Genomic DNA, 17,166 nt, shown 5'->3' on the forward strand with positions numbered 1-17,166 from the left:
AGATCTAAGAGGCCGAAAGAGCCAGAGCTGCAGTCCAGCTCTCAGACTTGACCATACCCAGCCCAGCCACAGGGAGGACTTTGATGCTTTGCCACTTCAAATTGTTTTATGCCTGAGGCATCCCATGTCAGGAAAAACAGGTCTGCTGGGAATTAAGCTGGCCTGCTGGCTTCCCAATGGGTCTTCTCATGTAAATAATCAGCTAAAAAGCCCTATAGGTTGAGGAAGCTGCTCGCACTTGATCCCTCTTAACACTCCTCCCATCCCAAATGACTGTTTTCAGCAGTTTTCTGTCTTGTCTTTTAAAAAGGAAGATAGGTGCTTTTAAAACTTGCGAGAGCCTTAGCTGGTTTGGCTCAGTGGATAGAGCGTTCGCCTGTGGACTGAAGGGTCCTGGGTTTGATTCCAGTCAAGGGCACATGCTGGGGTTTCGGGCTTAATCCCCAGTTAGGGGGAGTGCAGGAGGCAGCTGATCAATGATTTTCTCTAATCATTGATGTTTCTATCTCTCTTTCTCTCTTCCTCTCTGATATCAATAAAAAAAAAAAAGTATATATATATATTTTAAAAACTTGCTAGAAAACATGTTCAGCATAAAATATTTGGACAATATAGAAATGTACGAAGAAGAGTAAAAATCAACTGAAAATATTATGTACCTACCCCTGTCTGAGTGATCTCTAATGAACATTTTTGTGTTCATCCTCCTAGGCTTTCTCTAAGAAATGCAGGGTGGGGCAAAAATAGGTTTACAGTTGTGAGTACGTGAAACAGTTGAATCTTGTGTTATTATTTACTCTTATATTATTTTCCATAGAAACAACTGTAAACCTACTCTAGCACACCCTGTATAAAGACATATATCTTTATAATGAAGATAGGACCATACTACAAATACTATTATAATTTTTTAAAAGTTCAAATTGTGACTTATGAAAATACAAAGTGAACATTTTTCAAAGTTTTATTAACTTAGTAATTAATGAATTGTCAACTGAAAAATAATATTGACTAGATGTTTTGTCACCAAAAAGGATTTATTCTGGAAAAAGAAGGGGTTGCCACCCAGTGTACGCAGATGGGGCTAGCCATGTATCTACCCAATCTGGCTTTCAGACCTAGGTGGAGGGATAGTCATAGAAGGGAAAATAAAGTTAAGGAAAGGGGAAGTTAGAATCATAGAGCGTTATTATAAACAGAGTTCTTCTTATAGGGTTTGGCCTGTAGGGTTCTCAAGATTCCAATTCCCATAGAGTGTGAGAACTTCTATAGCACTACGTCCTCCTGTTAGTCTTCTGCAGAATGAACTAGTCATATAGTAAAACCAGTTCAAAGGAGAATCTGATTAACATACAGCGATACATACACACAATCAAGATTGCAGAAGTACATTTTCTAATAGTTGTAAAATGATAACTATCTTTAGCACAATAAACTGATGTTTAATCTCTTAAATTGTACATTTACAGACAAAATTAGTTTGTATTTCTATGAGCAAGAATAATTAGCATTATTATCATTTTCCTACAGTTTATAGGGTTGTGAAATAGCGAGTCAAAGATAGTGAAAGACAAGCCCTAGCTGGTTTGGCTCAGTGGATAGAGCGTCAGCCTGCAGACTGAAGGGTCCCGGGTTGGATGCCAGTCAAGGGCACATGCCCGGGTTGTGGGCTCGACAGGAGGCAGCTGATCAATGATTCTCTCTCATCATTGTTGTTTCTATCTCTCTTCCTTCTTCTCTGAAATCAATAAAAATATATTTTTTAAAAAGAAAGAAGAGCCCTGACTGGTTTGGCTCAGTGGATAGAGCATCAGCCTGCAGACTGAAAGGTCCCAGGTTCGATTCCGGTCATGGGCATATACCTTGGTTTCGGGCACATCCCCAGTAGGAGGTGTGCAGGAGGCAGCTGATCGATGTTTCTCTTTCATCGATGTTTCTAACTCTCTATCCCTCTCCCTTCCTCTCTGTAAAAAATTAATAAAATAAAAATAAATAAATAAATAAATAAATAAAAAGAAAGAAAGAAGAGTACAATGAACAACTTACATCCTTCATCTAGATTTGCTAATTTTGCCACAGTTGCTTTATTTCTGTGTACTGTACGTACACACACACACACACACACACACACACACGCCTTTTTCCCCCGAAACATCTGAAAGTTGCTGGTTTGATGTTTGTTTACCTCTAAAATTATTAGCACATATCTCCTAAGAACAAGAACACTTTTCTACACAATCATAATGTTATTGTCACATTCAGTAAATACATGATTAATGCCATAATACCTAAAAACAGTTACTGTTTACATTTCTTCGATTGGCCTGATTATGTTGTTTTATAACTTTTCAGTTTTCATCCCGCAGTATAAGAAGCATTTAATTTCCATGTCTCTTTAGTGTCCATTAGTCTGGAACAATCCCCCCCTGCCTTTTTTTTTGGTCTTTCCTGACATTGGCATTTTTGAAGAGTCCAGGGCAGTTGTTTATAAAATATTTCACTATTTGAGTTTGTCAAATGTCTCCTCATTATTCAATCAGTTCATACATTTTTGGGCAAAATGCTGTTTAGACAATGCCATGTGTTTCTAGTGCATCCCATCGGAAGGCATATGTTATCAGCTTGTTCCATTATTGGCAATGACCTTGTCTGTGTTTTTGGGCAAGTGACTTCACCTTGTTGAATCCTTGACTTTTCCAACTGTAAAAAGGATTCATTCATATAAACTGCTTAGTCTAGTGTCAGACACATGTTAAATGCTCAATAAATGAAAGCTACCTTTGCCAACAGTGCTGTTATTATTTAAACCTGAGAAAATTCTTTTTTCAGTGGATTAAGGGGATAGAAACAATGAATTTGATTTTGAAGATCCTGATCCAGCTCTGTGACCTTGAACAATTCTTGTCCTCATTCTGATGAACTCCATTTCCCTCACCTGTAAGTCAGGGCTCAGAATCCCTACCCTGCAAACTTCATAGCATCATTCAACAAGATTGCATGGGTATCTACTGTGTGCAGAGTAATCACAGTCCTAACGCTAAAAGCAAAGAGTGAGTGTTGCTATTCTCTCCTTTAACACATGGTTAATTGGCATTTCAGAGCCAAAGCATAGCAAAGCAGGGACTCCATCCAGCTCTCCCTGACCTCTGTGCCTGTCCTCTTTCCTTTAGGTCACAGTGTCAGAAGAACAAAGGAGCATTAGATGTGAAAACGCTCCACGGAGCTGCAGAGCCCTCTAAAGGTAAAAGGGTATTTCATCAGCCCAATTACATTCCTTCTAGGGGAAACGTAACTGGGAGGACAGCAGGAGACTTTGGGTACATTTTTTTCTTCTTTTCAATTCTTGAGATAATTCATGAGAGTCTTAGGTTGATGTCATTTACCAAGGATGACTCCTACATTCAAACAATTACTAGGTGAAGGTAGCAGAGATCCAGCCAGCCCAGAATCAAATCCTCAATTGAAGAAGCTAATTAGAAAAGCTTTTTGAAGTAGTAATTCATTTAGGACACTCTTTTGAAGAAGACCCAGAAATGGCACAAGTTATTCCCACTTATATTTTCCTGGGGAGAAGTCAGACACACGGTCACCCTAACCACAAGTGAGGCTAAGCAAACATGGTTTGGTGGGGCAGCCATGTGCCTGGCGACAGGGCTACTCACAGGCAAAAAAGGGAGGAAGGGTTTGGTGAACAGTCAGCAATTTCTGCCATATGCCATTCCAGATAGCCTACATTTCCTTGAGGATCTGTGTTAGTTTCCTAGCCTGCCATAACAAAGTACCACACATTTGGTGGCTTAAAATAGCAGAAATATCTTGTCTCACATTCTGTAGCCCAGAAATCCAGGTGTTGGCAGTGCCAATCTCCCTCATGTCTTTTCTAGCTTCTGGCCACTTCAAGGAGTTTCTTGGCTTGTAGATGCATCACTCCCATCTCTGTCCTGACATGGCCTTCTCTATGTGTCTTCCCATTGTCTTCCCTTTTATGTATCTGTCTCTGTGTCTGAATTTCCCCTTTTTAAGGACCCCAGATCTATTGGACTAAGGCCCACTCTCATGACCTCATTTTTAATTTAACTATTTCTGTAAAGAGCCTGTTTCCAAATAAGTCCACATTTGGAGGTATTCAGGGTTAGGACTTCAACATATCTTTTTGGGAGGGATACAATTCCATTGATGGCAAGGTCTAATATCTGCAACCAACTTTTGGGCATTGATACCTGGATCACTTGTAACAAAAGCAAACAGAACGTATTGAAGAATATTGGGAAACTCCTGGAATGGAAGGAGCACTTGAATAATCAGGCTTTGGGAGACAGAAATCAGGGCCACCCCAGGCCAAAATGTGGGCATCTCCTTAGGGCCTGCCTTCTAGATGACACCGCTCCTGAGTACTTCTGGCCAAGTTTCCCTTCTCTCAAGACACAAATTCTTGGAAGAGTCCCTTAGGTCAGCCTGTAGTGGAGTCAGGGTTAGGAGTATGTGGATGGGGTCAAGTGAAGGGCAGTCTAGCTGGACTTCCTGGGGTGTGGGAAGGGTAGTTCCTCCAAAGAAAGAGAGGGGCTTCTATCAAAAGATGGGGAGGAATGCCTGGCCTGTGTGGCTCAGTGGTTGAGCGTTGACCCATGAACCAGGAAGGAGGTCACGGTTCCATTCTCAGTCAGGGTACATGATATGGTTGCAAGATCAATCCCTAGTAGGGGGCATGCAGGAGGCAGCCAATAGATGATTGTTTCCATCTCTTTCTCCCTCTCTTTTCCTCTCTTTCAAATTAATAAAAACATATTTTTAAAAAAGATGAGGGAAAGATGTGTTGTGCAGGCAAAACCACAGCTGTTTGCTACACATTGTAATTCATTTGAGAAAGATTGTCAGCTCAGGCAGTTATATTTCTAAATATTTTGGCATTTAAAGGAGCCATTTAGTCATCTGGAAAATGCAAAGTAGTGGAAAAATGCAGTATCATGTGGTAGAAAGAGCACTTATAGTGGAACTAGGAGAGCAGGTTTTGTTTTTTTTAATATTTGCAGATGGTATAATCCTATGCTGAAAACTAAAGCAAATTAACTGAAAAGCTCTTGGAAGCAACAGGAATGCTCAACCAAGTATCAAGTTTCTAACTAGAAATAAATATAATGCAGTATAATCAATTAGAAAAAAAGCATAACAGAACTGAAGATGTTATTCAAATTAGCCACCAAGGCAATTTGTAAAGGATTAAACTCAGCAAAAACTGCAAAGGGTCTGAGATTCTACTTGGAGACATAAATGATGAAGGGTGGGAAGACTTGTGATTATAAAGATATCATTACTCTCTAAATTTATTTTTTCAGTGTAGAAATCTCAGTAAAAAAATAAAATCACCTCAGCCAACTAAAATCTTCATTACTTTTTTAACTTGAAAATGTGAGTGTAAAATTCATAGGAAAATTGCCTGACCTTGGATGTCAGGCCCTCATTACCAACAAGCTTCCTTCCAAGGGACAGGGCCTAGGTCAGTGATGGCGAACCTTTTGAGCTCGGCATGTCAGCATTTTGAAAAACCCTGACTTAACTCTGGTGCCGTGTCACATGTAGAAATTTTTTGATATTTGCAACCATAGTAAAACAAAGAATTATATTTTTTATATTTATTTTATATATTTAAATGCCATTTGACAAAGAAAAATCAACCAAAAAAAATGAGTTCGTGTGTCAGCTCTGACACGCGTGTCATAGGTTCGCCATCACTGGCCTAGGTTTTGACTCTGGCTCTGCAAGTAATGTAATCTTTTCGGGGCCATAATGTCCTTACTGTGAACTGGGATAATCATATCTTTCTGCTTACAGAGCTGAAGTAAGCTGAGAGAAAATATTTGAAATACTTTTATAAAGGCACTCATCAAGCTATAATACAATTTTCTAAAAATCCTCCAACAACGCCAGATAAATTCAACATTGTGAATTTAACAATCACGATGAGAAATATTTTCTTTTTTTAAAAAAATATATTTTATTGATTTTTTACAGAGAGGAAGGGGAAGGGATAGAGAGCTAGAAACATCGATGAGAGAGAAACATCGATCAGCTGCCTCCTGCACATCCCCTACTGGGGATGTGCCCGCAACCAAGGTACATGCCCTTGACCGGAATTGAACCTGGGACCCTTTATTCCCCAGGCCGACACTCTATCCACTGAGCCAAATGGGTTAGGGCGAGAAATATTTTCATTGCTCTCATTTTGCAAAAGGACCAACCCCTTTTCTCTCATTAAACACAGTTACAGATGATTAGTAATTACTTGATTCCTTCCGAGGAGAGAGAAAAGCTAATGTGAGCTGCTTATTGCACTAGACAGGCAGCCATTGGTGTGGCCACTCCAGGTCATGTGAACTGAGCAAGATGCTCATGCCTTCCAGCACCCCCTCTGCTCCACCCTCCTTACCCTGAGTTATCATTTATCTTCTGTAGAATGAAAGGTTAGGGACTTCATGAAGTTTGAGAACAAAAATCCTGGAGTCCTCACAAATCTCAGTTTGAACCCTGGTACCAGCATTTACCTTGAACAATTCATTTTTTCTTTTCCCAGGTTTGAAAATCTATCAGACAGGATGATAATATCTACCTCATCAAGAAGACCCGAGGCTTAAATGCACATACAAAGTGCCTGGAACGTAGTAAATGCTCACGAAAAATGGCAGCAGTTGTAATTACCATAATAATACTATTATATATGAATATGATGATGATTATTATTGCTACTACCTCTAAGGCCCTTTGCAGCTCTGAAATTCTAGGATAATATGTCAGAGTAAAACTAAAACAGGAAGAAAAGAGAAAAGATTCCCTTAATAGGACTTGAGTCAGTATTGTAAGTGGGACAGTTTTCTAGAAGACAAGCCCCTGTGCTCACAGAGCCTTATTTAACCTTGGTGACTCACAACCAGAACTCACTGGCCCTGTCTGCTCTGGAAAAAGGGGGAGAGTTAGACAAAGCCAGATGGGGCTGAACAGGGGAAAGTCCTGGCCTGGGAACCTGCAGCTGATGACTCCTCAGAGAGTCTAGTCCAAGAGTTTTTAACTCTTATAAAATATATTGAACTGAGGATTTTTTTTCCCCTGCAATTAATTTTTGAGATAGGCACCACTGATGGCCAACTCAAAGCTGCTATGCCTCTCTCCTTCCTTGAGGGCAGAATCCTGATGTGAGTCAGGAGAGAAGGATGCAGCATCAGAGCAAGGGCTAGGCAGGAAGTTTGATTATTCTAGCTGGTGATTGGCTTAGGAATGGCCATGTGACACCATTCTGGCTAATGAGATAGGAGGGGGGTGTACTCTGAGGCTTCTGGGAAATTTTTCCTCATTGTTTAAAAAAAAAAAAAAAAAAAGACATGCCCTACCTGTACTTTTCATGGGACTGCAAAAACAGTACAACCACTATGGAGGGTGTATTAGGTTCCAGTTGTTACAAATTACCACAAACTTGGGGACTTAAAACAACACAAATCAGTCTCTTAAAGTTCTGGAGGTCAGACGTCTCACTGGGCTGAAACCAAGATGCTGACAGGATGTGCTCCATCAGGAGGCGCTAGGGGAGATTCTGTTTCCTCCCCTTTTCCACCTTCTAGAGCTTCATTCTTTGCATTCCCTGTCACATAGCTCCTCCTTCATCTTCAAGACCAACACGATAGTATCTTCAAAACTCTTCCTGCTCTGTCTTCTTACGGCCTTCTCTTCCATGGTGAACTTTCCCTCTGCCTCCCTATTATAAAGGAACCTTACAATTGTATTTAGAGTTTGCCTAGATAATCCAGGATACTCTCCCTCTCAATATTTTTAACGTAATCACACCTGAAATCTCTTTGCCATAGAAGGTAACATACAGGAGTTGGGATCTGAGTATCTGTGGGAGCCATGAGTCAACTCTCCCTCCCTCCCTTCCTCCCTCCTTTTGTCCCTTCCTTCCTTCCTTCCTTCCTTCCTTCCTTCCTTCCTTCCTTCCTTCCTTCCTTCCTTCCTTCTTTCCTTTTTTTTCCTCTCACTCCCTCCTGTGCACCCTCCCTTCCTTACATCTTCCCATAACCATTTGTTGGTTCCTGCTGTGGATCAGACCCTAGGCTTGAAACTAGGGATTAAAGATAAACGAGATGTGGTTATTGTTCTGAAAGAGCAAAGCAGGGGAGACAGATGTATTCACAGCCAAAAATGGACATAATGTGGATGCATCACAGAGGGGGAAGGACATTTAACAGGACCTCGAAGGGTAAGTACTATCACCAGACAGAGTTAATAGGGAAAAGAAGGACATCCTGGCCAGAGGGGAAGAAAGAGCAAATGCTTGGGAAGACAAGAAAGCATAGACCGCTGGTAGGGAGGGTAGGGGAAAGGTCATGGTGTCTAGGAAAGAGTGAGAGCAGATGAAGTTGGCACTATATCAGAGAAGGTGGTGCTAAGAAGCTTGGAAGGTGCCTGGCCGGTGTTGGTCAGTGGTTGAGCGTTGACAAATGAACCAGGAGGTCACAGTTCAATTCCCAGTCAGGGCACATGCCCGGTTATGGGCTTGATCCCCAGTGTGGGGCGTGCAGGAGGCAGCTGATCAATGATTCTCTCTCATCATTGATGTTTCTACTTCTCTCTCCCTCTCCCTTCCTCTCTGAAATCAATGAAAAATACATCTGAAAAAGAAGAAGCTTGGAAGGTGATAGTGGCTGTTAAAGAGCTTTAAACAGGAGCATGGTAGGATCCTGTTTGTAAGAAAGATCCTTTGGAGGCCATCTTGTTGTTATGCCCAGATTTCAAGATCCCCAAAAGCCCACCAGGGAGCCAGCCGAGTCCGATGCAAAAGCAAAGAGTCTTTATTCGAGCTAGCTCGGCTCCCCGATCACACTCAAGCCAAGTGGCAGAGAGGGCTAGCCCTGTGGGAAGAGGGTTTTTATAGGGGGTTGGAGTAAGGGGAGGAGAAAGGACTGTGGGCCCTGCCGATTGGCCAGGCGCAAGTCGGTGTCTTGTTACACAGGATGTGGTCATATCTATGGTGCGCACTTCCCTTGATTGTCATTGGTTAAAGAATTCCTGGGTGTGGCTAGCAGAGGCTTGGGCTTCTGGGAAGAAGCCTTGCTGAGCACATGCCTGCCCAAAAATGGAGGATCCAGGGTAAGATGGAGGGCGTAGCCCTTACCCTGGGGCAAGATGGAGGGTGTAGTCCTCGCCCTTTCACTTGTGGTGGGTGGTTAGAACAAGGTTAGACTAGAGAGGGCCCTGAGTCCAGTTAAGAGACGGTTGCAACACTCCAGACCAGAGATGATAAGGTAGGATCTGAGGCAATGGAGATGGTGAGGGGGGAGCCATTGCACAAGCAATTTAGGAGATAGATTTGATAAGAGTTGTCAGTGGAAATACCTGCAGGGTGGTATTTAGGAGATGTGGAAGAATAAGTATGAAGTGGCGCCTGCCATTTTAATTCCTTCCCAAATAATGTGACCTTATCTTCCATTCTTTTCAGAGGATATATTTATATTTATATGATCTCTCTCTCTCTCTCTCTGAAGCTACCTTCTCTCTTTTTTATTTATTTTTTATGAATGGTTCTTCCTGATTTTAGTGAGCCGTAATGGCTTTTTCTTCCCAGCCCCTGTTTTCTGGTGCCTGGTTCTTCCATAAAGATCTTGGTGAAAACTAGCCGTGCCTGGGGACTTTCCACTGGTCACCTGTGATTGGGCCCGGTGGGCATGTGTGCAAGCTAGACCAATCAGAGTTGTTCTCTGTGGTCTTAAACTGGGTCAGAGGATATGGCTGCTACTCTCTGGAAAAGAATTAAAAAGTAGATAGCTGTTGGCTGATGGTGCAAGTGGCTGTTTTTTAAGAAGCGAAAAAAGCTGTGTTTCAGTGAGTGGGAATAATGAAGTATAGGCTCAGAGAAACATGAAAGAAGTAAAGAGGGCCATGTGTGTTCCCACCACACTTGGGGCCCTGATTCCTCCTGATCCTGAGACAGGATGTTTCTACCCATGGGGTTCCTTTTCCTTTAGCTAGCTCTGGCCAACATTACTGAGCCCAAAAGCACTTTAATATTTTTGTCTACAGAAGCTATTACAAAAGTCACACACCAACGATTGCATCTTCCAGAAGTGCCTTTGTGTTCGTGCAATTTACTCTCCCAATACTTCCCTTTTTTGCTTCTTGTTTGTTTTTTAGAATAAATTTTTAAATTGAAATATAACATACACATAGCCAATGTTCATTGTTAAAAGACCCATTTGTAGTTATTTTTTAAGTCACTACTCAAAAGTACTAGGTAAATAGAAGGCAAATTAATCAATTCTCCCCCAAACATTTACTGAAAGAATTCTCAGTGCCAGTAGGTAATGGGGAAGTGGAGATGAATAACATCCAGTCTGTATCATCCAGAACACACAACCTATAGGGGGGTGGGAGGATGGGTGTGGACAAGGCAAACAAAGTATTATTTGAAAAATTCTAAAGTAGAGCATTTATTTGACAAATATTTATTTAGTGCCCAACACATGACAGGCTCTGTAAAATAGTCTATGGCAGGAAGTCAGTCTTATGGACCCTAAGTGTTAATGGAAGTATCCTATATAATAAAGATCTAATATGCAAATGGTCATCACACCCTCATGCCCTCACGCTGGGGCCTGGGGACCTGAGGCCAAGTCAGGGGACCTGAGGCTGTGCCCCCCACCCTGCGGGGCTTGACGGGGGTGGGGTTGGCCGGGTCTGGGTCTCGCACGATTTCGAGGCGCGCGCGTGCAGGTGAGTGGGGACTTGACTCTGGGTCCTGTGGCGTGCCCCAGACTCTGACAGGAGGGAGATTTTCGTTTACATTTTACAAATTTTCTTTCATCTCTGACACTTCTATTATAGAGAAAGGTCAAATAGCAATATTAAAATATTTCCTCTAATTAATTCCCTTTTAATGTGCATGAATTTTGTGCACCAGGCCACTAGTCGTATATAAAAAGAGATGTGGCCCTGAGCAGCCAGGAATGGGGAAGGTGGCATTTGAGCTGGGCTTAGTATTTGGGCAGGTGGAGAAGGTGGAAAGGGGTATTTTATGGTCAGGAACCAGCATGAGCAAAGTATGAGAGCAATGGTTCAAGAATATGGCTGGGGGCTGAGAGAAGACCCCATGACCAGAGGTAGATTATGAGTTGGGAAGCAGGGCAGTGGCAGGATATAAGCTGGATGAGACCCTGGGGCCAGATCACTAAGTGCTATGTATAGCAGAGATATTTACTGCTCACCAAATACCCATCTACTCCCCACATTTCCCAGCCTCCTTGCAGCTGGAGGGAACCATGTGTCTAGTTTTACCAATGTGCTGAAAACGTGTCAGTTCGGGGCTACAGTATAAAAAAGCAAGCTTTCCTAGGAGCTTACACATTGCCACTGTGACCAAGGAGGCTACACATTCTAAGTGGTATAGCTCCCTGATATTGGCCCTTCCATTAGTCTGGGTCCGTGAGTGATTATGTGGAGCATATGTACCATGTGTTAAGCCATTAGGTTTTGCGGGTTAATTTGTTACTGCAGCATAACTTAGCCTATTCTAACTAATGCACCAAGTTGAAAATTTTGAAATTTAATCTAAAGATGGAGAGTAGCCCCCAGAAAGTTTTAATCAGGTGAGTAATATGTCAAATTTGCCAGACCCGGTCATCCACATTGTCCCTATTTGCATGTAACAGCAGTGTCATTATCCACTGTCCCATCTCAGGAGGATTTGACCTTGTTCAGTTCAGCTCCCACTTTTCTTGTTCCCTTTCCCCCACCAGGTACATATGCCCAGAGCTTTCTTGTCACCACTCCACTGGGTCCAGGTTTTGCCCTGGGGCATATATCACCTAGAGTAATAGGGCAGGTTCACGTTGAAGTTGTATGGTATGGATGGGCATCTCTCCAGCTGGGCAGGCATCCAGCGAGTTACCAATGCTAATGGAGTGACCTATTTATTCACCAGTTGCCTACAGAGGCACAATGTATATGGACAAGTTTGGTGCAGGCAAGAGGAAGTTCTCTTTCTGGTCATGGCTGAACGATCTGTGGCAGTGACTTAGCTCTTGCCCCATGCCTTGTGTCCCTTGAAGCCTTCATTGCTAGTACCATTCACCTGGCTCAGTTGAGCTTCACGTCCTCCTCCTTTTTGGTAAACTGCCCCAGATCAGCTCCCATGCCAGTGCGGCGGTTGTGGTGACCTTCTGTCACTCTCTTCTCTTCCTATTCTCTGATTCCTTCTACTTTAAGAAAATCTTTCCCCTTTTCTGGCCTCTTCCATTGGTACTTCCTTCTCTCTCTCTTCTGGTTCCTCTGTTCTCTAGTTCTTAATAGACTGTTGACCTATTAAATCTAAGGCCTGGTTCATCAGCAATTAATACAAACAAACCAAAAAAGAATAGATTTCCCTTTCTTTAAGCGTAGGGAGGGCTCAACATTCAGACTGCACAATAAGTGAGGAAAAATAATTGCTCTAAGTTGGCAAGAAAAGGGAGGCAACCTCAAACTGTTTTTAGTATGAAAACAAATTGAACCTTCACATCCTGCCACACATATAATAGCAGGATTTGGCCTCCCCCCAAACAAGCCACTTGTTCTAAAAGCTTTCAGCCTTACACCATTGTAGAGAGCCATCTCAGGGTTGGAGGTCCATTCTCCTTACTTATTCTTATTTAGGCCCTTCTCGTTCCCTTTTTCTCCTTCCAGTTCCCAATGCCCCCAACTTCTGCCCCTGGAGTCCACCCCAGAGGAGATAAAGAATTACTTAAAATCAGAACCACCTTTTCACCTGAAGAGATCGTCCTTTACTTTCCGATGGTTCGGACCTTTCCCTTCCAGACTGGGCTCTGAGCTTTGGCTTTACACAACCAAAAGGCCCTTAGAAGTTTTGTGGGGGTTTTTCCCCCCTAACACAGGAGCAGTTTTCTCCAGAAGATGAATTCTTCTGCTATCCCTTTAGTAACAGCACATATAGCAATATTTTTGTGTCTCCACCACGTGTGTTTTCTGTCAATTATTGTTATTATTTTGACTAGAGAATACAGTCACATGGTTTAAAATTCAAACACAATAAAGGGTACACACAGAAAAAAATCTACTTTCAGTACCTATCTACCTGCCACCAGTACTCTCCCAGAGGTGGCCAATGTTACAGTTTCTTATGTATCCTTCCACAGTGTTTTACACAAGTACAAGCAAACACATACATCTGTTCTTTCCACTATTTTTTACTTTTCACACATGCTACATTGATTTGTACCTTGCTTTTTTTGGTTAAAAATACTAATGTAGCTTGGGAATGCCCCCATCGTAGTACATAAAGAGTTTTATCTTTCTATGGTATTCAGTATATGGGTGTTGTGTAATTTATTTAAATAATCTCCAGTCACATTTATGTGATTTCTTGTGTTTTTACTTTAAGCAGTGCTGCCCTGATAATCTTAGATATTCCATTTTGCACATTTTTTTAGTATATCTGTAGAAAAAAAATTCCTGGAGATGGACTTGCTGGATCAAGAGAATGACAAGTATTCTAATTGCCTGTCTTTGGCTTGTTCCAAATTACAGTCTTGCCAGCCATTAAGAGACACTTACTCCCCCCCCACAATAGAAAACATGTATTTATAGAAAAACCCTCTAGGGCCATGTAGGAGTTGGATAGGAGGGAGAGGACCTAGTAGTGCCTATGAGGGAGATGGTTTGTTGTAGGAAAAATGGGGCAGGGGAGATTTCATGCTTTTTGGGGATCAGAGGTGAGGCTCTGGAAGAACCAAGAGATCACCAGACACAGAGAGGAAAGTGTCTTGCTGGCTCTTCCTGGGAATTTAATCTGAAGAGATAATTTTGGGCCCTGGCTGGGTGAATAGGTTGGAATGTCATCCCACACCAAAAGGTTGCAGGTTTGATCCCCAGTCAGGATGTGTGCACAAGGCAACCGGTCGATGTTTCTCTCTCATATCTCTCTTTCTCTCCCTCTGTCTCTTTGTAAAATCAGTGTGTGTGTGTGTGTGTGTGTGTGTGTGTGTGTGTGTGTGTGTGTGTATATATATATATATATATATATATATATAAATAAAATTTGGGGAGAAAAGCTGTATGCCTGAGGAAGTACTTTGCAGAATTACCAATAAGAGTAAGGAATAGAACATCATTTGGTAAGGGTTAAGTAATGATATTCTATAGAAAAGCAAAGTAGAACAACAACAATAATATCAGCTATTGTTTATTAAGAGTTACTATGTGTCAACATTGGATTAAATATTATTTAAAACCCCATTTAATCTTTATACCAACTCTCTGCATAAGGCACTATTATTTCTAATTTACAGGTGAGAAAATGGAGGATCAAAGATGACAAGGAACTTGTCAAAGGTAACATAACAAGGAAGTGGCAGAGCCAGGACTCCCCAAGGGGTGTGTGACCCCACAGCCTGCACTCTCCAGTTCCCTAGAATGCCTCCTCTCAAGAGCTCTGGGAGAAGTGTCATCGGAGATGAAGAGATTACAGGTGAGAAAACAGAGGCTCAGAAGGATATATGGCTTTTTGGGGAGGAAATATAAAGAGTATATCACAACCTAGAAAAATGTTTGCTAAATAATGAGAGAAAAAGCTGGTGTATAATTGTTTAAATATGATGATCACACCTATAAAAAGTAGAAATACTTGTGGGTGTGCTGCCTACCCACCCAAAATATTCTAGGGCAGTCCGGGGTTTAAAGTTTCTGGTGGTTGTCTGTCTTCTATCAGTGCTATGCTCTGCCTAGGAAAGTTGGGGCATTATGGTTACTTTACGTACAGCTAAAGATATTTAAGTAGTGACTGTATTTTTAATACCATGAGCATTTATTATGGAACAAACACTGTGATGTTGTGATATAATAAGAAATATATATTTTGGGTTTTATGTTCTGATAGTTGGTCTTTGACCCCTGTTCCTGACACAGAGTGCCTGAAGTCCTTGGAATTTCTTGGGTGACAGGAGCATTTATTGTTCTGATGAGGAGACTCTTGATGGCCTCCTGATAGCTTCAGGGTGGGGTCTGGTTGCCAGAAAGACCAAGCCATGATTAGAAACTTAGAACTTTCAGCCCTATTCCCCATCCTCTGGGAAGGAGAGAAGAGCTGGAGGTTGAGTTAATAATTGATTGTGCCTATGTGATGAAGCCTCCATAAAAGTCCCTGAACTATGAGGTTCAGAGAGCTTCTGGGTTGCCCAACACACAGAGGTGGCACACCCACTGAGGCAAGGAAGCTCCACGCCCCCCTCCACACCTTGCCTGATGCAGCTCTTCCAACTGGCTGTTCCTGAGCTCTGTCCTGTATAATAAACTGTTACCCTAGTAAGTATACTCTTTTCCTGAGTTCTGTGAACCATTCTAGCAAGTTTGGAAGTGGATCACGGGAACCCTTGATTTGTAGCTCTTCGGTTAGAAGTACTGGAGGCCCGGACTTCCGATCAGCCTCTGAAGTGGAGGTAGGGACAATCTTGTGGGACTGAGCCCTGATCATGTGGGATCTGATGCTATTTCCAGGTAGTTAGTGTCAGAATTGAATCGAATTGTTGGTGTGGGAGAAACCCACGTATTTGGTGTCAGAAGTGAAGTTCTGTGGGAGTAGTAGAAAACAAACTAGTTTTCCCTACACACACACACACACACACACACACACACACTTCAGTGTTGCTACAGTGACTCAAACTTTTCCAAATTAAGAAACTCAGAAACCCCAAGGGGTGATATTTGATATAAATCTAGAAGGTTAAGGAAGCAGACATTTTGCGAGGATATCTTAGCCTTACTAATTAATGTAAATTGATATCAATGTCTTGCCTATTCATTAAAAGGCTACTACAGTCATTAGATTTCTGTGGTGATTGTTTTTTAAAGGTTAGCCTTGACCAACTCCATTATAAGTTGTTTTCAGCAGTACAAGTGCACAGAACCAAGGCAAGAGCCTTGTATTTATTTCAAACAGTGAAAGTAACAGCTATTAATTGGTTATTTCAGAAAGGTCAGTTGGAATTCCTTTATGTAATCATTTGTTCATCCTGCCTTCATGTTAGTTCTTCTCTGTACTCATTCAATTCCTTCATTTATGCATTTATTCCACATTGACTAGTCTGTTGTGTGCCAGGTTCTGTGCTGGGCACTGGGAGCATAATAGCAATAAGACTTGGTCCCTGCCTATAAAGGGTTTGCTGGTAGGGCTAGAAACATAAACAGATGAATATAACACAGTGTGATGTGTCATTTCAATTCCAGAAGTGTGTGTTGAGGTCTGCTCTGTCCGGGGTGCTGTGCTGGGCACTTTCATAGGCAGTAGAGAATGAGATATCTGGCCCTACCCTCAGGGAACCCATAGGCTAGTGGGGGAGACAGGAAACAACCTGGTAACTAAATTATTACAAATACCATCATTTCTGTGGGGGGTTAAACAGGGTTCTGGTATGAAGAATAAGAGGACAGGGGAGCCTATTTTGGCAGGATGGTCCAGGAAGTGCTATGATGAGTCATCACAGGGAACTCTGGGAGCCTGGAGAGGCAGCTAATATGATATCCTCTGGAAGAGTCAGGAAATGCTTTGCCAAGGGGCTTCCCCAAAAATGGAGTCTGAAGAGGTAGGGAAGAGTTAAATAAGGGAATAATGTCAAGATGGGCAATCCTGAGGCAGAACTGGGGTACAAAAGCTTGGAGGTGTCGAGGTGACAGAAAGCAGTATCTGCTGGGGGGCCATGGGTACAGGGTTCAGGTGGGAGGGGACAAGATGAAGCTGGAGAGAAAGCAAGGCCAGGTCATGTGTGGCCACCAATGTCAGACTAAAGAAGCTTGGAATTTGTCTGAATGGAGATAAAATACATAGCTTACCAACCCATGGCCTTGGCACAGGAGGTTTCCACAGCTTTTCATGGGTCCCCTAAAACCAAACTGTATCGATGTATTTTATGCCATGACTAAGTTGTGTACTTGAACCGAGGGAAGGGCCACAGGGTGCCAGCTGAAGATTTAACTGTTTTTCTTTTTTAGCTCCAGGGACAGATGATGACATTAAATGTCCTTTTGGGGTAACTCACCTTTAACTACCTAAAGGTTGCTTCTTCGTTCCTGAAGGGGGCATGTAGGGCACCTGGAGACAAGAAAGGGGGAGGTTTGGAGTCCCTAAGGGTGGCTATGCAG

The 17,166-nt window shown here is 42.3% G+C and overlaps 1 long non-coding RNA gene across 1 annotated transcript in view; it reads left to right on the top strand.

Moving 5' to 3' along the window:
• Window positions 1-14,493, top strand: part of LOC139020413 (uncharacterized) — a 39,205-nt gene extending 24,712 nt beyond the window's left edge. The window contains exons 3-4 of the long non-coding RNA XR_011473311.1: window positions 3,171-3,241; window positions 14,322-14,493. This is a non-coding gene — a long non-coding RNA (uncharacterized lncRNA). The remainder of the gene's footprint in view (window positions 1-3,170; window positions 3,242-14,321) is intronic.
• The last annotated feature ends 2,673 nt before the right edge of the window (window positions 14,494-17,166 follow it).

This window comes from Myotis yumanensis, unplaced genomic scaffold (genome assembly GCF_028538775.1).
Source record: "Myotis yumanensis isolate MYYU_CA2020_CCGP unplaced genomic scaffold, mMyoYum1.0.hap1 SCAF_12, whole genome shotgun sequence".
In the NCBI taxonomy this organism is placed as follows: Eukaryota; Metazoa; Chordata; class Mammalia; order Chiroptera; family Vespertilionidae; genus Myotis; species Myotis yumanensis.